The sequence below is a fragment of the Callithrix jacchus genome, chromosome 12 (genome assembly GCF_049354715.1).
Source record: "Callithrix jacchus isolate 240 chromosome 12, calJac240_pri, whole genome shotgun sequence".
Taxonomy (NCBI): domain Eukaryota; kingdom Metazoa; phylum Chordata; class Mammalia; order Primates; family Cebidae; genus Callithrix; species Callithrix jacchus.
This window is the reverse complement of record NC_133513.1, coordinates 43412949-43439939: the sequence shown is the minus strand read 5'-3', so window position 1 is coordinate 43439939 and position 26991 is coordinate 43412949. Positions and strand designations below refer to the sequence as shown.

General features: G+C 47.1%; 2 pseudogenes across 1 annotated transcript; one reads left to right on the top strand and one right to left on the bottom strand.

The window, feature by feature from the left end:
- Positions 1-4888: 4888 nt before the first annotated feature.
- On the top strand, positions 4889-16646 carry LOC100414654 (tetrapeptide repeat homeobox protein 2-like; annotated as a pseudogene).
- A 7028-nt stretch (positions 16647-23674) lies between these two features.
- Positions 23675-26069, bottom strand: LOC118146274 (myocyte-specific enhancer factor 2D pseudogene; annotated as a pseudogene). The gene has a single exon (XR_008475464.2). The product of XR_008475464.2 is annotated as a myocyte-specific enhancer factor 2D pseudogene (transcript).
- Between the last annotated feature and the right edge of the window lie 922 nt (positions 26070-26991).

The window sequence follows — 26991 nt, the reverse complement described above, 5'->3', positions numbered from 1 at the left end:
AAAATTTTTTATTATTATTATTTTTAGGTTTAAGACGTGTCTCATTCTATCACCCAGGCTGGAGTGCAATAGCCTGATCTCAGCTCACTGCCACCTCCACCTCCTGGGTTCAAGCGATTCTCCCACCTCAACCTCCTGAGCAGCTGGGATTACAAGCGCCTGCTGCCACGCCTGGTTAATTTTTGTAGTTTTAGGAGAGACAGGGTTTCACCATATTGGTTAGGTCTCAAACTCCTGACCTCAGGTGAACTGCCTGCCTCAGCTTCCCAAAGTGCTGGGATTACAGGTGTGAGCCAGCACGCCCAGCACCCAGCCACAATTCACTTTCTAGATGTATCCTAGAGATCACACTGGGTTAAGCCTCAGTTGCCCTCAGTGTGGTCATCTCTACAGTATACGCTTAGCTTCTCTCTCCTTCACTTTCCCAGACCCTCACTCTGCTCCCAGGATTCACTTTATCAAATAACCCTCCTGCTGCAAAGTCCTGGGCACAGGCCCTACTTTCAACATTGGAAGGGGGCCCAGGCCAGGACCAAGAGGCCCCGCTCTGGGCTCCCACAGCCCGTTCCTCCCTCTACTTCCACCACAGTTACATCCTCCTGTCCCTCGGTGCTTCCTCACCTTTCCCTCTGGCCCACTGTGAGATCCCAGGGGAAGGGGCAGCCCCTCTGTGCCCCAGTGCAGGGCTTGGCCTCAGCACACGGTCAGTCTGTGCTGGGGCGAAGTGGTGAATGAGTGAGTGGTTGAGTGATAATGCATGGTCAGATTTGTCTCTTCCACATGTCTCTATCTCGGCCCAGTGTTCTTATCCACATGATGGGCATATGAGGCTGGGTGTTCCTAAATCCTGCAAATTCAGAGCTGGCATAGTCACCACAGCTGGTGACTGACCTTCCTTGACTTCACCTCACTTTCTGTATTTATAAAATGGGGGGGGGTACCTTTCTCTAAGAGTTAAGGGACGGCCTGACACAGGGAAAGAAACTCTCCAGCTTGAGCACTGAGAACATCTATCTTGCTCTCAAATACCTAATCAGGGGCCACGCTTTCTGCTCTAATTGGTTTTGAAGCTGGTATCATTTAGTAAAGGCAATTCGGTTATGAAGCCTCAATTATTAAAACAGTGCAGTAAATGTGTGTGTGGACAGACAGATACATGTAATAGAAGAGCAAGTCCAGAAGTGACAGAAATCCATATGGGAATAGAGAATGGGACAAAGGAAGCATCTCAATGCAGGGTGTTCAGACACCTGGCCAATCACCTGAAAACTAAAAGAATAAAATTGGCCCGACACCATGACTCACACCCGTAATCCCATCATTTTGGGAGGCCACGGTGGGTGGATCACGTGAAGTCAGAAGTTTGAGACCAGCCGGGCCAACACGGTGAAACCCCATCTCTATTAAAAATATAAAAATTAAGACAGATGTGGTGCTGGGCCCTTGTAATCCCAGCTACATGGGAGGCTGAGTCAGAAGAATCACCCAAAAGGCTCAGGTTACAGTGAGCTGAGAACATGCCATTGCACTCCAGCCTGTGACAAGAGCAAAAGTCCGTCTCAAAAAATAAAAAGAATAAAATTTAGTTCTTTCCTCAAAGTAGACAGTGGTATAAATTCCAAAATGCACTGTGATTTAAGATTTAAAGAAAAATCATATGATTTCATAAGGATGTACATGTGTCAGCCTCATCAAGTTGAATCCTTTAAATAGATGCCTTTTGTTATATGGAAATTATACCTCGTGAAAGTTGGTTAGAAAACATAAAAGTATTGGAAGAATATGTGAAAGAATTCCATTCTAACCTGGAAGTGAGTGGGGTGACTGGAGACCCTCTAACTGTGACTCTATCCAAAAATCATAAAATAAATTGATTAATACATTTGGCTACACAAATTAAAAAAAAATCTACATGGCATAAAGCACCATAAGAAAAATCAAAAGAAAATGCAAACTGGACAAATACTTGTAACTCAGATCTCAGGAAAAGGGATGACCTCATAAATATCTGGAGTTCAAAAATGAAAAAAAGCCAAAAGTCTACTGAAAAAACATGCACGGAACAAGAACTGAAGTTTTTTTTTCTGAGACAGAGTCTTGCTCTGTTGTCCAGCCTGGAATGTAGTGGTCCATTCTTAGCTCACTGAAACCTCCTCCTCCCAGATTTAAGCAATTCTCCTGCCTCAGCCTCCCAAGTAGCTGGAATTATAGACACCTGTCACCATGCCCAGCTAATTTTTTTGTATTTTTAGTAGAGACAGAATTTCCCTATGTTGGCCAGGCTGGTCTTGAACTCCTGACCTCAGGTGATCCACCTGCCTTGGCTTCCCAAAGTGCTGGGATTACAGGCCTGAGCCATCACACCTGGCCAAGAGCAGACTTTGATAGAAAAGGTAAACACATACAGCTGTTTATCTTAGGGGAGGCAATCTGAAGCACGCATAAGCCCTTTGACATATCAGTTTCACCCAACCAATAAGTAGATCAAGCCAAAGAAAGAATTTCTGAACTTCAGGACAGGTCTTTTAAAATAACTCAGACCACATAAATAAATACATGAAGCAAACCTCCATTACAGATGGGACACATAAGTGACCAAATTCTAAAATTTGGGGAATTCCAGACAGAGAAGAAATGAGCAAAGATGTAGAAAACCTATTTAATAAAATACTAACTGAAAAATTCTCAAGTCTTGCCAGAGATCTAGATCCAGATATATGATGCTCAAAGATCCCCAAATAGATTAGAATCCGAAAAGGTCTTCTCCAAGGTACATTATAGTCAAACTGCTGAAAGACAGAGAGAAATTCAAATAACAGCAAAAGGAAAGCACCAAGTCCTTTATGAAGGAATCTCCTTCAGACTGACAGTGGATTTCTCAGCAGAAACATTACAGGCTAGGAGAAAATAGAATGCCAAAAACAACAACAACAAAAACAAAAACATCTGCCAGCCCAGAATACTACATTCAGCAAACTATCATTCAAAAATGAAGGTGCCTGGCTCAGTGGCTCACATTTGCAATTCCAGAGACTCAGGAGGCTGAGGTGGGGGAACCATTTGAGTCCAGGAGTTCAAGGCTGCAGTGAGCTATGATCATGCCACTGTACTCTAGCCTGGGTGACAGAGTGAGACCCTATTTCTTTGAAACAAAATGAAGAAGAAGAAGTCTTTACCAGAAAAGCAAAAATTGAAAACATTCATTGCCCTGTAACTGGCCCTACAAAAAAATGCTGAAGGGAATCCTACATAGTGAAGCAAAAGAACAATGTCTGCCATGATGAAAACACACAGAAGTATAACACTCTGTGATAGAGCAGACACAAATGAGAAAGAGAAAGGATTCAAATGTTACCACTCAAGAAAACCACCAAACTGCACCAATAAGTGACGAGAGAAAAAAAGAATAAAGAGTGTACAAAACAACCAGAAAACAATGGACAAAATGACAGAAATAAGTCCTCACCTATTAACTCTAACCTTGACTGTCAATGGGTGAAATTACCCACCTAAAAGATACAGACTGGTGTAATGGATAAAGCATGACCCAACGATATTCTGGCTATAAGAAACTCACTTCACTTGTCAAGACACTTAGCGACTGAATGTAAAGAGATAGAAAAAGGTAATACCACATGAACAGAAATCAAGAGTAATCAGGAGTAGCTACACTTATACCAGAGAAAACAAACTTTAAATCAGAAACTCTAAAAAGAGACAAAGTAGGTCATATAATGATAAAGGGTTTAATTCGGCAATAGAATAAAACAATTCTCTCTCTCTCTCTCTCCATATATATATATATGCAATTAACACCAGAGGCTCCAGACATACACAACAAATATCATTAAATCTAAAGGGAGAAATTGACTGCAAAACGGTAACAGTTGAGGACTTTAGTATCCCACTCTCAGCACTGGGCAGATCATCTAGACATAAATCAACAAAGAAACATTGGATTTAAACTGCACTTTAGACCAAATGGATCTAATAAATATTTCCAGAACATTCCATCCAGCAGCTGCAGAATACACACTCTTCTCATTAATGGAGCATTCTCCGTGTTAGGGCACAAAATGGGGCTCAACAAACTTAAAGAAATTAAAATCATATCAAGTATCTTCTTAGACCACAGTGGAATGAAACTGTACAAATACACAGACATTAAACATGTTCCTGAATGACCACTGGGTGAATGAAAAAATTAAGATGGAAATTTCAAAATTTCTTTGAACAAATAAAAATGGAAGCAAGAAAAACTGATGGGACACAGCAGAACAGCACCATGAGGAAAGTCTATGGCAATCAACGCCTACACCAGATAAGTGGAAGGATTTCACATAAACAACCGAATGACGCACTTCAAGCAGCTCAAAAAACAGGAACAAAGCAACCCCAAATTAGAAGAAAATGGTAAGCGTCAGAGCAGAAATGAATGAGATCAAGACAAAAAAGAAACACCAAGGATCAACAAGATAAAAAGGTGGTTTCTTGCAAAGACAAACCAAATGGGTAAACCACTGTGAGACTAACCAAGAAGAAAAGAAAGGAGACCCAAACCAGTAAAATCGGAAATGAAAAAGGAGACATCACAGCTGTTACCAAAGAAATACAAAGGGTCATGAGAGGCTCTGGTGAACAGCTGTTCGCGAATCAATGGGAAAACCTAGAGGAAAGGAATCAATTCCTGGACGTATACAGCCTACCATGATTAAACCTGGAAGAAACAGAAAACCTGAACAGAACAACAATGAAGAGTGAGTTTGAATCGATAATAAAAAGTCTTCCAACAACAAGAGGTCCTGCTCCCGATGGCCTTTCTGCTGAGTTCTACCAAACTTAGAAGGAAGAACAAACGACTCGCGTTTGGGAACAGAGCAGGACTCCGATGCAAGACCCTAGTCATTCCCAAGGCCCTCCCCTGTCCCCGGACCCTCCAAGGAGACAGGTGTAGGAACGCAGGGTCTACACTCGCAGGCAGCAGGAAGCGCTAGAAACTTACTCAGGGAGGAGCAGTACCTGAACCAAGACAAGCGACAGAAGCTGGCGGAGAACCTCGACCTCTGGGAGCACCAACTGCAGGCGTGGTTGAAGAATCGTCCTGCCAAACTAGCTTCGGAGCGGCGGCTCCAGCGGCAGCCCTTGCGAGTCCCCGGGGTGGGGTGGAGAGGCCGCGGAGCCCTCGCTGCCCCCACTATCCCTGCAGCCGCTGCCTCCTCCCCTCAGCTGGGACCCTCGGGAATCCTCCCAGTGGCAGAACCCACGATCTGCAGCCTCGACGAGGTCTGGTGTGGCCCAGGGTGCGGAGCCCAGAAGGGCATCCCAGCTGCCCTGGATCTGGGCCCTGGTTCAATCCCAGCCCAGATCCCAGGTCCACTCTCAGGCGCAATCCCCAGCCCCAGTACAGACCCCAGGCCCAATCACAGGCCCAATCCCCAGCCCTACCCAGATCCCAGGCCCAGGCAGACTCCCAGGCCCGGGTCACTTGGTAAGCCCTGGCCGGATGCCAAGCCTAGGCTCATTCCCAGCCCCAGCCCCAGGCCCAGGCCTAGGCTCACTCCCAGCCCCAGCCCCAGGCCCAGGCCCAGGATCACTCCCAGCCCCAGCCCCAGGCCTCGTGGGCTCAAAGCCCATATGTCTTCCACTTCTTGCCAGACACTCAGTTATTCCCTCACTTCACAGAACTACTCCCACCTCTAGACCCCTTGGTGGGATCTCCAGTCTCCACCATGATGTCTCAGTCCTAAGAAGATGGTTCTATGGACAAAAAGGCTCAGGGTTTCAGTACCAAGAGAAGGATGCCTCTGTGAAGGAAAACCACTCAGACCCCAGGTGATTACTGGATTTATAAGCGGCCTGTGCCTGCAAAGTCCTACGGATCCCAAAAATGCACCACCCTTACCCACCCTGCTGCAGGTGGCCATTTGCTGTCTTTACTGTGCACCATCACAGCTGGCTCTGCTGTGAATGTGCTTGCCTCTCATTTGAATTGAGCCTGAGCATTTCTTTGCTGGGATTGGAGTCACTGCTCACTGGGATCTTTGTCATTAGTGGATGCTGCTTGAGAGCTTCGTAAAGGGCTTTTCCCAGTGCTTCTGATGGTCAGCATCTTCCCCAACATTTAGGATTGCAAAACTTTCTAATGTTTGCCCATCTGATGACCTGTGGCTTTGTTGTGGTTGTAATATCCATTTCCCTGATGATTGAGAGGTTAAAAAGTTCCCACATCTTAATAGAACCTCAGAGATTCTCATAATGTGTCTATTTGTTTGCCCATTTTTCTTTTATCGAAATGTATTCTTATATTCTCTTGGCAATGTGCTACAAGTGCCAAAAAAGAAAACAAGCAACAACAAAAAAGAACAAATACCATTTCTTCTCAAGCTACTCCCAAAAACTGGAGAGGAGAGAATTCCTCCTAACTCAGTCTATAAGGCCAGCACTACCCTGATACTCAAACCAGGCAAGGATACACAAAAAAGGAAAACTGTAGGCCAGTGCTCCTAATGAACATAGATGAAACAATTTTCAACGAAATACTACCAAGCCGAATCTAACAATGAATCAAAAAGATAATACGCCATGATCAAGTGGGTCTTAGGGGTGGTTTTGGGATGAAACTGTTCCACCTCAGATCGTTAGGCATCAGTTAGAGCCCCATCGTAAGGAGCCGGCAACCCAGATCCCTCGAATGTGCAGTTCACAGTAGGGTTCCTGCTCGGTGAGAATCTAATGCTGCCACTGATCTGACAGGAGGCGGAGCTCAGGCGGTGATGCGAGGGATGGGGAGCGGCTGTAAACACAGATGAAGCTCCCCTTGCTTGCCTGCTACTCACCTCCTGCTGTGCAGCCCCATTCCTAACAGGCCAGGGAGAGTCTTTGGTCAGAATTTGGGGGCCTACCCTGCTGTAGTGGGTTTCTACCAAGATTAGAAGGGAAGAAGGAAAGGAGGCCACCTGGAAGCCACATGGAGAGGGGGCTAGACATGAGATGCCTGGAGAAAAACATGACCCAGGAGGACACAGTCACTGAGTCTTTGAAGGACTGTTGTGTGGAAGAAGAGGCAGACTTGTATGAAGTTCACAACTGTGTCCTATGAGTAGAAATTAGAGGAATATAGATTTTGACTGTAATGTATAATTAGAGCAAAGCATTTAGTAATAGAATGAACTGCTTCAAGATGTACTGAGCTCTCATCACTGGAAGTACGCACGCAGTGATTGGCTGCCTGTCTGCCAGAGAGGCTGTTCACCTGCATGAGTCCTACATGAGGGATCATATGATTCCTACATGAGGAATATCAACAGATGGCTCTAAGGTCCCTAAGTTGTTTTGTTTCTCTTGTTTCTTTGTTTTGAGACAGGATCTTGCTCTGTTGCCCAGGCTGGAGTGCAGTAATGCGATCTTGGCTCACTGCAGCCTTGACCTCCTGGGCTCAAGCTATCCACATCGTTTCACCTCCTGAGTAGCTAGGACTACAGGTGCATGCCACCATGCCCAGCTAATTTTCTTTTTCTTTTTTTCCTTCCTTCCCTTCCTTCTTCTTTCTTTTCTTTCTCTCTCTTTCTTTCTCCTTCCCTCCCTCTCTCTTTCTTTCCTTTTTTTCTTCTTTCTTTTTTAGAGATGGGGTTTCATCATAGTGAGCAGGCTGGTCTTGAACAGCTAATCTCAAGCAGTCACCTGCCTTTGTCTCTCAAAGTGCTAGGATTACAGGTGTGAGACACTGCACCTAGCCACCTGGCTCCTAAGCTTTTGATTGATGGTCAGAAAGGCAGCCTTGTCCCTTCAGGTCCTCCACTCTCAGCAAATTCATTCAGTCACTGAGACAGTCCTTTTGCATTTGGTGGAAGATGTTAAATTGCAACTGTATGCTCAGGCCAAGGCTTTGGTGATGCCCGGCACATCTAGAGGAAAAACAGTTGTAGAGAGTAGAATTTCAGAGAGAAGGGGAAAGGTTGAGGATGATGATTCAGAACATAGACTCCAAGAGTCAGAACTATTCCATCTGAGCCAGATGTGTGTACATAATTTCCCCTGTGTACATAATGCACCCATCTGGGTCTCTGCAGAAACAGAATCACTCCAGATGGCTTCCATAAAGATACTATAAAGCAATACTGAGACAGGTGGCAGGTTAAGTGGCTAGATGGGGAATGGAGAGGCTCCCAGAAACTAGCAACCATGGGAAGACTTTAGCACCCCTAGGCTGAAAGGGTTAGGAGAGGAAATGTGCTGGACTTTATAAGAGCTGGAGCCATGATAGAGTCACCCAAGGGAACAGCAACCTGGGAGATCATGCAGCTGCAGATGCAGGGTAGAATCATCTTCTCTCCTTCCACCATCCAGAGTCCCATGGTGCCGCCCATTGGTTAATCAAAAACCAGAGGCAAAGAGTCAGAGAGACTCAGGCTGCAGGAGTGAGCCTCCCAAGGCACAAGGCAGAGAGAAAGGCAGAGAAGTACTGGGGGCCAGGGAGTGAAAAACAGAATGACCAGTGTAGGGGCTCCTTTCCTTGCCCCATGACAGAGATTGTGGGTTGCTCCACAGTATCCTGCTGCGTGGATGCAGACACACTGTCAGCCATTTTAGACCATAAAGATGAGGTTCAGGTCCCCAAAGCCTCAGGGCTACTGCCAAGCTCCAGAATGCTGTCAACCTGCACCCTCTAGAGCTAGTATTTTGATAATTGCAGAGTCTCCATCTTTAAAGAGCCTTTAAGTGCTCACTGCATGGTTTCATAGTGGCCAGAGAGGGCTAGGCCCCTTCTTGCATAGGACTCCCAGCCCTGAGATTGTCCAGAGCAGCTCTGCCTTGCTCAGAGAAGTTCTCACCCAGTACAGATTTCCTTCCAGTGCCCTCTGCAAAATGCTGATGTTAGCACTGAGCATGGCAGGGCAGAGCTGGATGACTCTGCAGCTCTCTGCCTCTCTTCAAGGCAGGCTCTCTGTCCTGCATTGCTGTTCTCCCCCTCACTGGCTGCATCTTCTCATCCCTGGACAGTTCAAGGGAGGGCAGTTCCTGGTAAGAATCACTTCCCCAGATAATAAGAGCTGGCCCCTGTAAGCAGCATCTTACTTCCTGTGTGACTCCATTAAGCCCTCCCCTGGAGGCAGCAGGGTCCCTGCTTGGTCACTTCACATCCTATGGAGCGTGGGATGCCCTGACCTGCAGGAAGTGGGGGAGGAACACAACAGAGGAGAAGACATGCCCCCCATTCCTGCCTCCGCCTTCCAAGTTGCCTGCCTGGCTCACACAACGAGGCATATACAGTTTATAGATAATCTATTTTAAGAGTTCTTTTTTTTAGGTTACAAAGTAATCGCACATAGTTTTACTCACCTGGAGAAGTTTGAAAAAAGCAGTTTTCTATTCCCATTTGCGATGAAGAAAAACGGAGGCTTTGAATGGGTAAAGCAGCTTATGCAGTGGCATTAACTGGCAACCAGTTGGGCTAGGACTGAAACCCAGTTTCTAAGATTTATTTCGGAGGGTCTTTTTCTTTTTCTATATAAGCTCTGTATAGTTAAGAAAAAACTTCCTTTCCAAGGTGGACATTTTATGAAAGACTTAGAAATTCTGACCTTTCTGTCCTCCTGCCCTGGGACAGAGATAAAGGACACTCACACCCCAAAGAATCAGCTCAGGAAATTGGAACCCACCCAGCTCCATGAAGAGACAGAGGGTTTGGAAGAGCCTGTCTAGACGCTGCAGGCCCATGCTTCACAATAGAGAGAGTGTGTGTGTGTGTGTGTGTGTGCGCACGTGCGTGAGCGTGTGTGTGCGTCCAGTTGAGGGTATAATGGATAGCTGTGTTGTGTGTGTCTAGTGTTTGTGGTATGTGTGAGTGTGCATGAGTCTTGGTGTGTTGTGTGTGTGGATGTGGGGTGTGTGCTTAGGTGTGGGAGAGTGTGCTTGGTGGGTCTTTCCAAGTCGAGTGTGTGGTGGTGTGTTTTTGTGTGGGTGGGTGGGTGTGTGAGCTATGTGAGTGTGTGCAGTATAGTGTAAAGTGTGTGTGTAGAGAGGGCAGGCAGGTGACAGAGAGAGCTGGGAGAAGAAATCCATGTCTCTGACAGCTCACATGTCCTAGGCTCCTCCATGAAACTCATGCCCCCTTCCCCAGAGGTGGCTCATAGCTCCCCAGGAATCCTTCACAGCATCACTGCCTGGCAAGGTCAGCATGCCCAGCCAAGACCAGTTTCAGTTGGTCCACTGGCTTGCCTTTATAGACAAAGCTCCCATGCTTGGATCAGACCGTGACTTCACTTTGCCCCAGTCTTTGACTGCAGTCCCCTTTTAGGCCACACAGCCTCCCTGAGCTCCAGCAGGACAGCCCATGGGGCAGAAGGACACCTCCCAGCATCACCCAGAATAGCTTCACCCATAACCCTGTGTCTTCCTGACCCTGGAAAAAGTGAAAACTAGTGCCCGACACCAGCACTCTAAAAACGTCAGTCCTCTGGTAGGGGACGTTTAGTGGCTGCCTCAGCTGTTGCCCTCTCAGGAACACCTGTCCAGATCTTCCTCTTCCAGATGGCACTGCTGCTGCTTCCCCTCCCCCGCCGCCGCACTCTTGACCCCCTTACTGCAGTGCCGTTTCTCTTTGTCTGTAAATAGTACTTATCACCTTCTAACATTCTGTACAATTTCCTTCCTGTGTAAATTTCATATTTGTCTCCCCTCACTAGAATGTAAGCTCCAGGAGGGCAGGGACTTTTATTTCTCCATGTGCCTAAAACAGTGCACAACATTCCGGAGTACAAAAAACCATGTGTGCAAGGAAGGGAGTGAGGGAGGGCCCTATCACTGACATTCCACACAAGGGCCTAGGGCTGTGGTCCAGGCATGTGGACCCTGGACCTCTCACTCATGACCTGGGGGTGGCTGAGACCGGGAGCAGCCTCTGCTGGCTGAGGATGGGAGGCCCAGTCAATGGCTCAGCACCCAGCCTGATGGGAAGGCACAGCTCTGGGTGAGAGGGAATAGGGAAGAATAATGCGTTCATTTTTTTAAATTGCATTTTAGGTTTTGGGGTACATGTGAAGAACATGCAAGATTGTTGCATAGGTACAAAGATGGCAGTGTGATTTGCTGCCTTCCTCCCCATCACCTATATCTGGTATTTCTCCCCGTGCTATCTCTCCCCAACTCCCCACCCCCCACTGTCCCTCCCCTATTTCCCCCCAACAGACCCCAGTGTGTAGTGCTCCCCTCCCTGTATCCATGTGTTCTCATTGTTCAACACCTGCCTATGAGTGAGAACATGCGGTGTTTGATTTTCTGTTCTTGTGTCAGTTTGCTGAGAATGATGGTTTCCAGGTTCATCCATGTCCCTACAAAGGACACGAACTCATCGTTTTTGATGGCTACATAATATCGATGGGCATTTGCATTGGTTCCAGGTCTTTGCTATTGTAAACTGTGCTGCAATGAACATTCGTATGTAATGCGTTCATTTTATGGGGACAGAGCTACTGGCCCGGGATGGACTTAACTGAGCATGAGTGTGGTGAGACAGGGGCAGATTAATGCTGATCAGGTGCAGTCCTTTCCCTGGGGCTGGGGGCTGGTGTGTTGCTGACCAAAGGGGCCTGAAGACAGGCCCAGACGGGGGTAAGTCAAACACCCCTTTTTGACACAGCAATCCTTCTTCTAGGGAAAGAAGACTGCTGGACCTTGCCTGCCTGGGCTATCATGAGCCAAAAAAGTTAGTAGTTTGACTTTACAACCTACCAACCCCTTTTGCAGGTATGGTCATATTTGGGCCCTACAGCCACTTATCAGGGAACACAAGTAGTTATAGGTGAGGCGAGGGAGGCTAAGAGGGCAGAGGATATTTGCAGGAGCAGCGGGTGGTGGCTGGAACCCAGGGTTCCAGATCCCTTGCTGGCTTGCTCACCCATTTCATGGGAGGAGCTAACACTTGTGCACTTCCCCAGCTGTGGACTGGGCCCACTGGGGAGGCTGGGTGACCCCTCCAAGCCTACATCACACTCTGTGCTGTTGTCAGGCAGGCAGAACAAACCTGCACTGAGCACCAACATGTCCAAGGTTGATCATGCACTCGGCCGCAGTTTGGGCAAGCTCCTGCTGTTCCCTGGGATTCAGTTTCCCCATCTGTACAAGCCAAGCCCTGTCCAGTTGATGAAGCTCAGGTGGGCTTCAATAAGACCTGAGCACAACTAGGCTTTGTGCCCTGATTGGACTCCAGTCACTACCCAGGAGCTTCCAGAAGCTTTTGTGAGAGCTCAGCCTCACCCCTTTCCTCTCCCTTCAGCTTCCCTTTCTCTTCCTATCCTCTTCTCCCTGTTTTAGTCCATGAGATCTGAATAAAAGCAAAGCAACTCGGAAGTGCTCTCCACAGCCCCTGTCCAGCAGCCTCTCCAGTGAACACCATGGCGGCCACAGCAGCTACCAGGAGAGGACACTTTATGGGAAGAGGACTCAGGATGGGGCCATGCCTACTCCCAAGGGCTGAGTAATGATAGCGGGACCCACTCCAGGCTTTCAATGGCTTTCACTTCTCAAAGGGGCCAGTGATTGAAATGGCTAAATGCCCATCAAGGATGAATGGACAAGCAAGATGCAGTCCGTCTATACAATGGGGTGTCATTCAGCCTTAAAAAGGAGTGAAGTACTGTCCTGTGCTCAAGGAGCAACCTTGAAAACGCACCACATGAGAGAGGCCAGAAGAGAGAAGACATGTAGTGTGTGATTCCATGTGAATGAAACACCCAGAACAGGTAAATCGAGAGACAAAAGATGCATTTAGCAATGGCCAGGGGCTGGGGGAGGGGAGAATGGATTGTGACTGCTTAATGTCTCTGGGGTTTCCTTTTTGGGTGGTGAAATGTTTGGGAATTAAATAGAGGTTGCACAGCAGCATGAATATACTAAGTAACACTCACAAATGGCTGATTTTATGTAACAAGATTTTAATATTTAAAAATGGGGCTAATGCAGTAGGTGCAGGGTACCTATACCACCCACCTCCCCAGCCTTGCCTGCCTCCAGCTGCCCTCTGCAGGGCCCACCAACACCCTCCTCTGCTGCCGTCCTTCAATTCCAGGCCAGCCCTGACCTGGCAGAGGGTTTTTAAACCACCCGATGCTGAGCCACTCCCCCTGGGGTTCCACCAAGTTTAACACAGTTGTCCTCATTTATTGAGCACCTACTGTACACCAGGCCCTTGTGAGCAGTCCCACACCTCTGCCAGGTGGGCGCAGTCTCAAGCTCATCATGGGAGAGAGATGGCTCGCATTTCATGGGCTCGTGGTGAGGACGTGGTGTCCAGCCTGTCTCAGTAAGCACCCAGTGCAAGACAGCGGCTCCAATCGCTGTGATTATTGCAGTCCCGGTTTCATACATGTCCAGGCCAAGGCTCAGGGCTCAAGTGACCTGTCCAATGTCAGCCAGCTGGTGCTAAATGTCCATTGGGCCCATGACTATTTCAGGCCAAAACATGCAGTGTTGAAACAGAGGAAAAGGAAATGGGCGGTTGTTTGTGGGCTGGGGCTCCTGGGAGGTGATGAAGATGCCTGCAGAGCCCTGAGCCTGCGGACTCGGAGGAGAGCAGGCCTGAGTAGTACAAGGCCAGAACATGGGAGCTTCAGAGCACAGGGACAGACAGAGGGTGGAGGTAGTAGGAGCCAGAGGGACAGGGAAGGCTACACAGCACCCTTGGGCTACAATCGTGTTTTTCTCACCTATAAAATGAGGTGATGACACCATCCTTGGAAGCAGATCTGCTAACCAGTCCTGAACCACAAGCCAGTGGCCTCAGGCCAGATGTAACCTGTGCTAGAGGCAATTCTGCTTCCTGGACAGGGGCTTGAGCCATCTCCAGCCCAGATGGAGTCCTCGAGGGCTCTGGAACTTCATCTGGTCATTTGTCCAGTAGCCTCAGCTGACAGATGAGGAAACGGGCCTGGAGTGGGTTTAAGACACTTGCCCATGGTCCCATTGCAGAGTGTGGCTGAGGACTGGGTCTCATTCCCTGTCACATGCTCCTTCACTGCACCACGCTGGAAACCTAGATTGGTAAGAGACAACAGGGAACCCCGGGACCCGGTGGTGTGAGACTGAGGTCCCAGAAGGCCCCTATCCCCCGTCCTGGAATCCCACCATTAGAGAAGGACTTGCTGGGAGTAAGGGGCCACCCACTGCTCCATGGGTGCACCCTCTGTCTGGGGCTAGTTTATCATCACAAGGTTGGCACTGTGCAGAGTCTAAATTCCCCTTGAAAGTATGTTACTGCCAGGTGCTCAGGCCTGTCACCCCAGAACTGTGGGAGGCCGAGGTGGGCAGGATGCCTGAGCTCAAAAGTTCAAGACCATCCTGGGTGATATGTTGAAACCCCATCTCTACAAAAAAAACAAAAATTAGCCTTCATGATGGTGTGCACCTGTAGTCCCAGCTACTCAGGAGGCTGAGATGGGTAGATTGTTTGAATCCAGTAGGTCAAGGCCCAGAGACCTGAGATCACACCACTGCACTCCAGCCTGGGTGACAGAGAGAGACCTTGTCTCAAAAAAAAAAAAAAAAAAAAAGGTATCTTATGAGACACCTGGTAGAATTCCCCCTACGGTCCCTCAGTAAACTCATAAGGACAGATTTTCCTTGCAGCATGGCTCAGATCTTCATTTCTTTGGTGGACACCAGAAGAAATAGCTGGCTCGTGCTTTAGGCTCATATATGCTCATGCAGCACCCATCTGTTCCCTTCCCAGCATCGAAAGGAAGTTGTACTGTGAGGGAGACTGGAGGCCCAGCTGGGGCAGATTCATGCTTCACCCTGGAGACCCCTCACCAAGAGGAACTAGTGTGGGGGTCTCCTGCACTAGCCAAATCATCCTCTCCTCACTGTCGCTCTGGGCCAAGCGTGTCCTGCTGAAGTGGCCTGAGTTTCCGGTCATGGGCTGCTCCTATCAGGGAGGTGAATCATTCGATTCCAGAGTGTTCCTGGGCAAGTGTGTGGCAGGTCTTTCCACGCCATGTGGTGGGATGAAAAAAAAGCTTGGACTCAGAATCATCACAACTGGGTTTAAACCCTAGCTTTACCATTTCCTCTTCCTGCTAACAAGTCAAATTTCCAACCCTCTCTGGCTCTCATTTCCTTATTTATCAAAAAAAAAAACAAAACCCAAGATATTTAAGGATAAAATCAAACAAGTATTCAGGAAATAATAGTGAGCACACACACTTACAAGTACACACACACACATACACTCCTCTCCCTGGGGTGGGCATGGTGATATTGATAGGGACACAGAAAGTCAGAGGTCATTGCTCTGGGAGGCAGTTGGAAGTGGGGGCATTTAGGGACCTGGTGGAAGAGGACGCTGGGAAGGCTTATGGGTGGGGGTAGTGCCAAACCAGGAGGCCCCCACCCCAAGGCAGGTCCCGCCCCACCACACTGGGTAGAAGGTGTCCCAGGAAGCCTGGCCAGCCAGGGAACCAAGGGGTGGACGCCAAGCCAAACATCAAAGATGGGCCCAAGGTTTCTGGCCAAATGAAGAGCAGCAGGAATATGTCTACAGTTGAAAGGCCCAAGAAACCCCAGGTGTCTGAGCTCCCATGGCTTCAGAAAGACCCAGGTGGAGTGGCTGGAGCCTTCTGGAATCTGTCCAGACCCTTGGCTAGCCCTGCTTGACTGTCTCTTTGACTCATGTCTGCAAAAGAGAGAAGGGAACATAGAGGGAGGAGAGGGGAAGCCACATAGCTGTTCCTTAGTTGGGGGCCTAGGAAATTCAAGCCAAGCCACAGGCTGCTGGCAGGCAGGAGAGGGCCTCTTAAAAGCCACTTCTGAGGCCCTGGCCTGGTCTTGCCAGCAGTCCCAGGATTAGCTCTGCAGCCTTCTCTGAGCCCTGGACATCTGCAGTCTGAAGTCCACTTCCCTCTCTCTCAGCCCTATGGGGCAGCCCCCTGTGACAGGGGAAGGGGGAACAGACAGCCTAAGACTCAGGTTTGGGACAGAGCAATGGTGCAGGAGCTGACTGGGACCTCATTCCAGAAATGCCTTCCCCTTTCTCCATCTTGTGAGCTTGAAAGAGATGGGGGTAAGGGAAAAAGCAAGGGAAATAACATCTGCACAGGCCCACCAGGCACCAGGGACGTGCTGGGTGCTGTACCTGACACAGCCTTCTCAGAGTTGGTCTTATTACTTCTAGCCTTCATTCAAGAAGACAGGCTCAGAGAGGTTAGGTAACTTGCTTATGGTGACACAGGAAATAAGTAGTAGTGTCAACATAGAAAGAAACTCAGATCCAGGTCAATCAAGCTCTACATATTAAAATCTCATTTTATCCAGAGCCCAAAGAATTAGAACCAGGCAGGTCAGAATGGAATCCAGGGACGAGGTTAGCCTTGTTTGTCTGCTGAAGGCTCAGTGTGATCACCGGCTGCATCACTGAGGTGGAAAGAATCCTGAGAAGAGGGGAGGGGCAACAGCTGCTGCAGCTGCTGGTGTACACAAGTGAGCATGGACCCTGCTGACACTGCCCCAGTATGGGGAATGGAGTCTTTAGATTTTTCCAAAATGGACCCTGATGACACTGCCCCAGTGGAGCGCTTTGCCCGGCAGCCCCCAGTGGAGTGTTTGTGGCCAGCAAACTGGAAACACCTTGGCCATCCAGTGCCAGAGGTTTCTAATCTGAATGGGCCAGAGACAAAGTCAGGGACCTGGTACCAGTCCCCCAGAGCTAGAGCACACAGCCCAGGAGTGCTGAGCTGAGCCTCAGTCTTCTGAAATCTTCTAGAATTGGATCTAGTTGGCTGAACCCACCTTATACCACAATCAAACCCCCAAGGGCCTCAAAGAAGATAAAAGCAAACAACTCCTCCCAAAGGACAGCAACATCAAATATTAAAGGGACATGAGCCCACACAGATTAAAAAGAACCAGCACAAGAACTCTGGCAACTCAAGAAGCCAGAGTGTCTTCTAACCTCCACATGACCACACTGGTGTCCTAGCATGTCTAGGTCTGCAGCGGCTGAAATGTCAGACATAGATTCCAGAATATAGATAGGAATGAAGATCATTGAGATTCAGGAGAAAGTCAAAACCCAATCCAAGGAATCTAAGGAACACAACAAAACAATAGAGGAGCCAAAAGACAAAACAGTCATTTTAAGAAAAAACCAAATTTATATGATAGACCTGAAAAACTTACTACAAGAATTTCATAATGCAATTGCAAGTATTAACAGCAAAGACCGAATGGGGAAAGAATCTCAGAGCTTAAAGACTGGTACTCCAAATTATGTAAATCAGAGAAAAAAAGAAGAAAAGGAATGAACAGCCAGGTGTGGTGGGCTCCCACCTGTAATCCCAACACTTTGGGAGGCCAAGGTGAGTGGATCACAAGGTCAGGAGTTCGAGACAAGCCAGGCTAACATGGCGAAACACCATTTCTATTAAAAATACAAAAATTAGCCAGGTGTGGTGGCACACACCTATAATCCCAGCTACTCAGGAGGCTGAGGCAGGAGAATTGCTTGAACCCAGGAGGCAGAGGTTTAAGCCAATAGTGATAGAAAAAAAAAAAAGGAGGGCATTACATAAGTGTTAAACTCAACAAGGAGACTTAACTGTCCTAACTATATGTGCACCCAAAACAGGAGCACCCAGATTCATAATACAAGTTCTTAGAGACCTATAAGGAGACTTAGATAACCAATGATAGTAGTGGGAGACTTTAACACCCCCCTGACAATATTAGACAGATTATTGAGATAGAAAATTAACAAAGATATTTGGGACCTGAACTCAACATTTGACCAGATGGACCTAGCAGACATCCACAGAACTCTCCTATCCAAAACAACAGAATGCACCTTCTTCTCAACTATACATGGCCCATACTCTGAAATCAACCACACAATCCAGCATATAACAATTCTCAACAAATTTAAAAAAAAACAGAAATTACACCAGCCATACTCTCAGACCACAGTGCAATAAAAATAGAAAGCAATACAAAGAAGATTGCTTAAAACTATACAATTACATGGAAATTAAACAACCTGCTCTGAATGACTTCTGGGTAAACAGTGAAAGTAAGGCAGAAATCAAAAAAGTATTTGAAAGAAATGAGAACAAAGATACAACATGCTAGAATCTCTGGGACACAGTTAAAGCAGTATTTTGATTGTTTATGGCAGGGTCTCCCTCTGTACAATGGTGTGATCATAGCTCACTGCAGCCTCAACCTCCCCAGCTCAAGTAATTCTCCTGAGTAGTTGGGACTACAGGCATGTGCCACCATGCTCAGCTAACTTTTTTTTTTTAGAGACAAGTTCTCACTGTGTTGTCCAGGCTGGTCTTGAACTCCTGAACTCAAGATATCCTCCCGCTTCAGACTCTGAAAGTGCTGGGATAACAGGCATGAGTCATTGTACTCAGCCTGAAAGCAGTAATAAGAGGAAAGTTTATAGTGCTAAATACCCACATCAAAAACTTTAAAAGATCTCAAATTGACTGCCTAATATTACACCTAGAGACCTAGAGAAACTAGAAAAACAAGAGCAAACAAACCCCAAACCTAGCAGAAAACAAGAAATAGCCAAAATCAGAGCTAAACTGAACTGTTCTTTCCTCAATGTACGTTCATGGCACTTTCGTTGAAAATGAGTTCACTATGGATGCGAGGATTTATTTTTGCATTCTCTATTCTGTTACATTGGTTTATATGTGTATTTCTATGCCAGTCTAATTCTGTTTTGGTTACTATAGCTCAGTAGTATAATTTGAAGTCAGGCAACGTGATTCTTCCAGTTTTATTTATTTGTTTTTTTTTTTGGTTCAGGGTGGCTTTTGCTCTTCTGGGTCTTTTGTGGTTCCATATGATTCTAGAATTATTTTTCCTATTTCTATGAAGAATATCACTGATATTTTGATGGGGATTGCATTGAATCTGTAGATTGCTTTGAATCTGTAGATTGCTTTGGGTAGTGTAGACATTTTAATAATATTGATTATCCTAATCTATGAACACAAAATGTCATTTCATTTTTTTGTGTATGTTTCCTCTTCACTTTCTTGCATCAATGTTTTATAGTTTTCATTATAGAGATCCTTTTACTTCTTTGGTTAAGTTTATTTCTAGGCATTTTGTTATATTTGCTGCTATTGTAAAGGGGTTAATTTCTTGATTTCTTTTTCCGAGTGTTCACTATTGACACATAGAAATGGTACTGATTTTTGTATGTTAGTTTTGTGTCCTACAACTTTACTGAATTTATTTATCAGTTCTAATAGTTTTTTTTGTGGAGTCTTTAGATTTTTCCAAATATGAAATTATATCATCTGCAAATAAGGATAATTTGACTTCTTCTCCAATTTGGGTGCCTTTAATTTCTTTCTCTGATATTCCAAAACTGGAAGTCCTGACTAGAGACTTCCAGTATTATGTTGAATAACAGTGGTGAAAGCGGACGTTCTTGTCATTTTCCAGATCCTAGAGGAAAGGCTTCTGGTTTTTCACTGTACAGTATACTAGCTGTGGGTCTGTCGTATATGCCTTTTATTGTGTTAAGTTACGTTCCCTCTAGACTCAGTTTTTTGAGAATTTTTATTGTAAAGGGATATTAAATTTTATTAAATGATTTTCAGTATCACCTGACATCCTATGGTTTTTGTTCTTCATTCTGTTAATATAATGTATCACCTTAATCAATTTACATATGGTGAACCATTCTTTATTCCTGGATGAATCCCACTTGGTCATGATGAATAATTTTTTTTAATGTGTTGTTGAATTTGGGTTGCTATGATTGTGTTGAGAATTTTTACATCGACGTTCATCAGAGATATTGGCCTGTAGTTTCCTTTTTTTTAATATAGTCTTTGTCTGGTTTTGATATCAGGGCAATACTGGCCTTGTAGCGTACATTTTGGCAGAATTCTCTCCTCCTCTTTATTTATTTATTTTTTGGAATAGTTTGAGTGGGATTGATATTAATTCTTTAAATGTTTAGTAGAATCCAGCAGAGAAGCCACTGGGTCCTAGGCTTTTATTTAATGTGAGGCTTTTTATTATGGTTTCCAATCTTTTTATTTGGTGTTGGTCTATTCAGGTTTTGAGTTTCTTCATGGTTGAATTTGGTAGCTTGTATGTATCTAGGAATTTATCCAGTCCTCTAGGCTTTCCAATTTATTGGCATATGGTTGTCCATAGTCTCTAAGGATCTTTTGAATTTCTGTTGTACCTGTATTTCTGAATACTGGTCGTAATGTCTCCTTTTTCATCTCTGATTTTATTTATTTGGGTCTTCTCTCTTTTTTCTCAGTCTGGTTAAATGTTTGTTGCTTTTGTTTATTTTTTTTTAGAAAACCCACATTTCATTTTATCTTTTGTATTTTTAAATTTCAATTTATTTCTGCTCTGTTCCTTATTATTTCTTTTTCTACAAATTTTAGGTTTGGTTGCTCTTACTTTTCTAGTTCTTTAAGATCCATCCTTAGGTTGTCTATTTGAGGTTTTTCCACTTTTGTGATGTAGGCGCTTACTGCCATAAACTTTTCTCTTATTACTGCTTTTGCCATATCCACGTTTTGGCGTGTGTTTCCATTTTCATGTTTCAAGGAATTTTTAATGTTCCTTCTTAATTTCTTCAATGGCCCATTGGTCATACAGGTCATATTGTTTTTTTTTTTGTTTTTTTGAGACAGAGTTTCGCTCTTGTTACCCAGGCTGGAGTGCAATGGCGCCATCTCGGCTCACCACAACCTCCGCCTTCTGGGTTCAGGCAATTCTCCTGCCTCAGCCTCCTGGGTAGCTGGGATTACAGGCACGCACCACCGTGCCCAGCTAATTTTTTGTATTTTTAGTAGAGACGGGGTTTCACCATGTTGACCAGGATGGTCTCGATCTCTTGACTTCGTGATCCACCCGCCTTGGCCTCCCAAAGTGCTGGGATTACAGGCGTGAGCCACCGTGCCCAGCCATATGTTTAATTTCCATGTGTTTGTACAGTTTTCAAAGTTCCTCTTGTTATTTATTTATTTATTTTTATTTTAATTTTTTTTTGAGACGGAGTTTTGCTCTTGTTACCCAAGCTGGAGTGCAATGGTGTGATCTCGGCTCACCACAACCTCCACTTCCTGGGTTCAGGCAATTCTCCTGCCTCAACCTCCTCAGTAGCTGGGATTACAGGCACATGCCACCATGCCCAGTTAATTTTTTGTATTTTTTTTTTTTAAGTAGAGACGGAGTTTCACCATGTTGACCAAGATGGTCTTGATCTCTTGACCTCGTGATTCACCCGCCTCAGCCTCCCAAAGTGCTGGGATTACAGGCTTGAGCCACTGCGCCCGGCCCTCTCATTATTTTTAATTTTATTTCTTTTTTGTCAGATAAGATACTTAATATAATTTTCATTTTTTTGGAAATGTTTATGACTTGTTTTGTGGTCTAACACATGGTGTATCTTTGAGAATAATCCCTGTTCTGAGGAAAAGAATATGTCTTCTTTGGCATTTGATGAGTTATCCTGTAAATATCTGTTAGATCCATTTGGTCTATAGTCCAGATTAAGTCTGATGTTTCTTTGTTGATTTTCTTTCTGGATGATCTGCTCAATGCTGAAAGTGGAATGTTAAAGTCTCCAACTATTATTCCATTGCATTGGGGTCTATCTCTCTCTTTAGCTCTCATAATATTTGCTTTATATATTTCAGTTCTCCAGGGATGGGTGTAGGTATATTTATAATTGGTACATCCTCTGGCTGAATCAATTCCTAATTATTATATAATGACCTTCTTTGTCTCTTTTTATCACTTTTATCTTGAACTTTACTTTATCTATATAAGTATAGCTACTTCTGTCCTTTTCAATTTGCATGGAATTTCATTTGCATGAAGTATCTTTTTCCATCCCTTTATTTTTATCTATGTGCATCTTTATAGGAGCCTCCCTGGTTTAAGCGATTCCCCTGCCTCAGCCTCCCGAGTAGCTGGAACTACAGGTGCACATCACCATGCCCAGCTAATTTTTGTATTTTTAGTAGAGATGGAGTTTCACTATGTTGGACAGGCTGGTCTTGAACACCTGACCTCATGATCCACCTGACTCGGCCTCCCAAAGTGCTGGGATTACAGACCTGAGCCACCATGCCTGGCCCCTTCAGATGATTTCTTATTGCTTGTTAACGTCCTTTCTTTTTCAGATTGAAGAACTCCCTTTGACATTTCCTATAGGACAAGTCTGGTGTTGATAAAATCTCTAAGATTTTGTTTGTCTGGAAAGTCTTTATTTCTCCATGTTCGAAGGATATTTTCACTGAATGTAATATTCTAGAATAAAAGTTTTTCCTTCAGCACTTTAAATATGTAATGCCATTCTCTCTTGGCCTGGAAGGTTTCCACTGAGAAATCTGCCGGATGTATTAGAGCTCCTTTTTGTGTTACCTTTTTCTTGTATCTTGCTGCTTTTAGGATGCTTTCTTTATCTTTGACATTTGGAAGTCTGATTATTAAATATCTTCAGATGGTCTTATCAGGGTTAAATCTGCTTGGCGTTCTGAGACTTTCTTATACTTGAATATTGATCTCTTTCTCTGGGTTTGGGAAGTTACCTGTTATTATCTCCTTGAATGAACTTTCTACTCTGATCTTCCTCTCTACCTCCACTTTAAGGCCAGTAACAGATTTGCCTTTTCTTTTTCTTTCTTTCTTTTTTGGCCAATTGAGTCATTATTATTAAAATATACTTTGACAAAAATAGAATCTCATTTCACATCAATACAACAACAAAAAACAGTTTCCTGGACTGTTACACCGCTAACATTTTCCAAAGTCACTATTTACAATTACAGTAGCCAAGAGGGAAGGTGGGATGCGGCCTGGAGGTGGTGGGACAAGGAGGTGGCGAGAGACAATGGGGGCACCAAGAGCAAGGAGGTGGGGTCAGGAGCAGAAGGAGCTAACAGGAGAAGCTAGGGAGAGGCCCAGGTGGAATGAGGGAGGTGGGCCCTCTATGGACCTCCCACCCCACAGACGATCCCAGTGTCTGCTCCCCCAGGTAGTGTGCATGCAAGGCCAAGGACATCCCCTCACCACACTTGCCCCGATGGAAGAGCTCTGGCCTGGATCACCCCAGAGAGGTCCAGGCCGATTCTCGCCCAGAGCCACCTCACTGAAGACCCTCTCCCCATTCTCCCTGCACATTGTGGCCAGCTTTACAGGGCTGGCATCAACCGAGGGGCAGGAAGCTATTGCACTGTATATCTTAGAGAAAAGCTGGGGAAGGGAGGGGCTCGATTTGCACCCTGCCTAGCCCTTCCGCCCTCTGCAGCCCTCTCCTCATGGCTCTGTCTTTCTCTCCAAATGTGCTTCCAGAGAGGCCCTCACCTCGAACCTGTCCCAAGCCTCAGATTCCCCAGGCTGCCTTCCCAGCCCAAAGCTCAGCCAGCACCCACACACCTTGGGGGTGCAGCACACACAAGAATCAGCACAGGTGTGGCATGTGTGTGCAGGGCATTTGGGGACCAGGCTTCAGTATTCTGCTCCATGTGCCAATGGCCACATGAACCCAGAAACAGAGACCCTTTTCAGAAACTCTGCCTCACTTTCCCCTTGAGACACAAACCCACCTGTCAAACCCACTTTGGGGTTTCAGTCTATGGTGTGGGTTTTTTTTTTGTTTGTTTAGTAGTTTTTTGGTTATTTCCCTCTATCTGGGTGGTGGGGTGGGAGGGCTCCACAGGCAGGGCTCAGCACCTGTCCTTTCCCAAAGGCCTATTGGGCCCCACACCCCCTTCCTGCAGCATATGTGTACAACGTGCAAAGTGTCCCCCCAGCCAGTGAAAATGGTGGTGGGGGGGACAGAAAGAGGGGATGAGAGCATCCCCCTCTCCAAATCGAGAATCCAAATTTTAAAAAATATAATAATAATAATTATACACAAATGTAACCATCAACAGGACATGGAGCACAAGAAAGGAGGTGGGGGTCGAGCGGGAGGATCCCGGGGCAGGGAAGGGCGGGTGGTGAGATTGTCAACTCTTCATCAGGGAGGCTGAGAGGAGGGGAGTGGGAACCCTCACTTTAATGTCCAGGTATTGAGCCGCATCCTCTTCACAGCTGAGCCCTCAGCCTCAGGCTCTGCGGCTGGGCGCAGCAGGCCCAGTGTGGGCCCGAAGTCCCCCCCGTCCGTCATCCCAGTCCCCAGTCTCATAAGATCCCCCGGCCGGGCTGCTGAGACCATCGCCAGGCTCAGGGCGGGCAGCTGGGAACACAGCTGGAGGGGGAGGCGCAGGGCCGCGGTCATGGCTTGGGGACACCGGTTCTGACTTGATGCTGATGTGGGGGGTGGGGGGTGATTGTGAGAGCAGCACCCACGTGGGGCAGGGGGCTGCCCGGGATGAGGTTGCTGAGCGATACAGGGACCAGGTGGGACTGTGGCTGAGGTGGCTGTTGCGGCTGCTGAGGCTGCTGTGGCTGTGGCTGCGGCCGCTGCTGCTGTGGAGGATGTGGCTGCTGCAGCTGCTGTGGCTGTTGTGGCTGCTGTGGCTTCTGCGGCTGCTGGGGCTATTGTGGCTGCTGCCAGGCTGTGACATTGCCTAGCCACAGCCCCCCAGGCGAACTGAAGGCTGGTAAGGAGGAGATCTCTGCACTGGTCAGCTGGTAATCTGTGTTGCAGGCAGTGGGCATGGAAGAGAAGGGGAGGCCCTGGCTCCGTATACTCGGCGTTGCCACAGAAACCACTGGGGTGATGAGCGAATGTGGAGACTGGGAGACTGCAAGGCGCTGGGCATTTTTCAAGTGATGCATTAACCCCTTTCCTGCCTGGGAAGTGATGACTCGCAGGTCGGGCTTGGCTGGGGGCTCCAATCTGGGTGCTGTGGGTGGGCGGGGGTGGAGACTTGGCAGGGATGACCTTGTTTCGGCTGTTGCCATTGGCCACAGGGAGGAGGCCAGGGGAAGCCCGGGCAGTGACGTAGCCATTCCCAACAGGGCTGTGGCAGGCTCTGTTAGCACTGTTCAGGTCACCCCAAGCATGGCCCCTGCACTAGCTGGCCGCTGGGGCAGGCCTGGAGACACACTGTTCCTCTGTAGTGCTGGCTGCTGGGGGGACAGGAGCCGCGGGTCTGTGAGGGATGACGTCACCAGGGAAGGGGTGACCAGGGAGCAGCTGGGATTGCTGAACTGCAGTGAGCTCTGATTGGACACGGGCACCGTGATAGGCGTGGCAAAGTTGGGGGCCGGGAGAGCGGACCCACAGCGCCGGAAGAGCCCGTCGAGCTACTCGCTGGCGCGCCGGTACTTGCCCTCCAGCAGGGGGCTCTGTTCCAGCGAGTCCTCCCCGTCGGGCTCCGGGCTGTCGCAGCCGTTGAAGCCCTTCTTCCTCAGGGTCTCGATGATGTCCGCGTTGGTGCGGCTCTCGTGCGGCTGGTTGTACTCCGCGTACTTGAGCAGCACCTTGTCCATGTCGGTGCTGGCGTACTGGGACAGCTTGTTGGCGCGGTTGAAGATGATGAGTGCGATCTCGCAGTCGCACAGCACGCTCAGCTCATACGCCTTCTTCATCAGGCCGAACTTCCGCTTGGTGAAAGTCACCTGTCGGCTCCGCTCATCGGTGATTCCCTGGATCTGACTCTTTTTCCTCCCCATCTTTTCCGGGGGTCCTCAGTGCTACGGAGGGGAGGGGCTTGCTGGGTGGTGGGTCTTGGTACACCTTACACTGTGCTCATGAACGGTCTGGGAACAGTGCTCAGTTCATGGTCTGCAGGATACCTTCTGCACAGCCTCCAGCCCGACTCGGGGAAAGGGGTTGTCACGGCAAAGAGCAGGCAGCCCTCGCCCCTGGTCCGGGGATCTTCAACACCGGGAAGCCGCAGCTCCGGGCGGGGGGAATAATAATGAGGCCGGCGTCCGCGCGAGCCCTGGGCGGCGCTGGGGGGCCTGGGCCCCTGTCGTGGGCGCGGGGCCAGCAGCGGCGGCTGACAAGCTGGGAACCCGGACCTAGCGCCCCAGCCGCCTCGGCTGTTGTTGATATTTTGCTTCCTTCCTCCTTTCGGGCTCCAAAGGTAACTCCTCCAGCCCCCGGGAGTCGAGGCCGACGTAGGCACAGCTTAGCCCCCAGATTTGCCGTTTCAAAGCTGTTTTATAAAATTCACTATTTTTATTATTTTTTCTTTTGACTCTTCTGTGTATTTTAAAATATCCTGTCTTCAAGCTGACTAAATTTTTCAGCTCCAGAATCTCCGCTTGATTTTTAAAAATTACTTCAATCTTTTTGTTAAATGTATCTAACAGGATTCTGCATTCCTTCTCTGTATTATCTTGAATCTCATTTTCTTTTTTTTTTTTTTTTCTTTTGAGAAGGAGTCTCACTCTGTCATCCAGGCTGGAGTGCAATGGCACAGTCTTGGCTCACTGCAACCTCGGCCTCCCAGGTTCAAGCGATTCTCCTGCCTCAGCCTCCTGAGTAGCTGGGATTACAGGCGCCCACCACCACACTAGGCTGACTTTTGTATTTTTAGTAGAGACAGGGTTTCATCATGTTGGCAGGGCTGATCTCAAACTCCTGACCTTGTGATTCACCCACCTCAACATTCCAACATGCTGGGATTACAGGTGAGAGCCATAGCGCCTGGCCTGAGATTTCTTAAAACAACTATTTTGAATTCTCTATGTGAAAGGTCACATATCTCTGTAACTCTGGAGTTGGTCACTAATGCCTTAGTTTGTTTTGTGAGGTCATGTTTTTCCTGGTGGTCTTGCTGCTGTGGTTATTTGTCAGTGTCTGGGCATTAAAGAGGTGTTTATTCTAATTTTTTTTTAGTCTGCACTGGTTTGTACCTGTTTTTCTTGAGAAGCCTTTTTAAGTGTTCAAAGGGAATTGAGTGTTGTAATCAAAGTCTTTGGTCACTGAAGCCAAATACTCAGTAGAGGGAACCCCAAGCTCAGTAATTCTGTGACTTGTGGACCCATAAAGGTACCTCCTTAGTGGTCTTGGATAAAATCCGAGAGAATTCCCTGGATTACCAG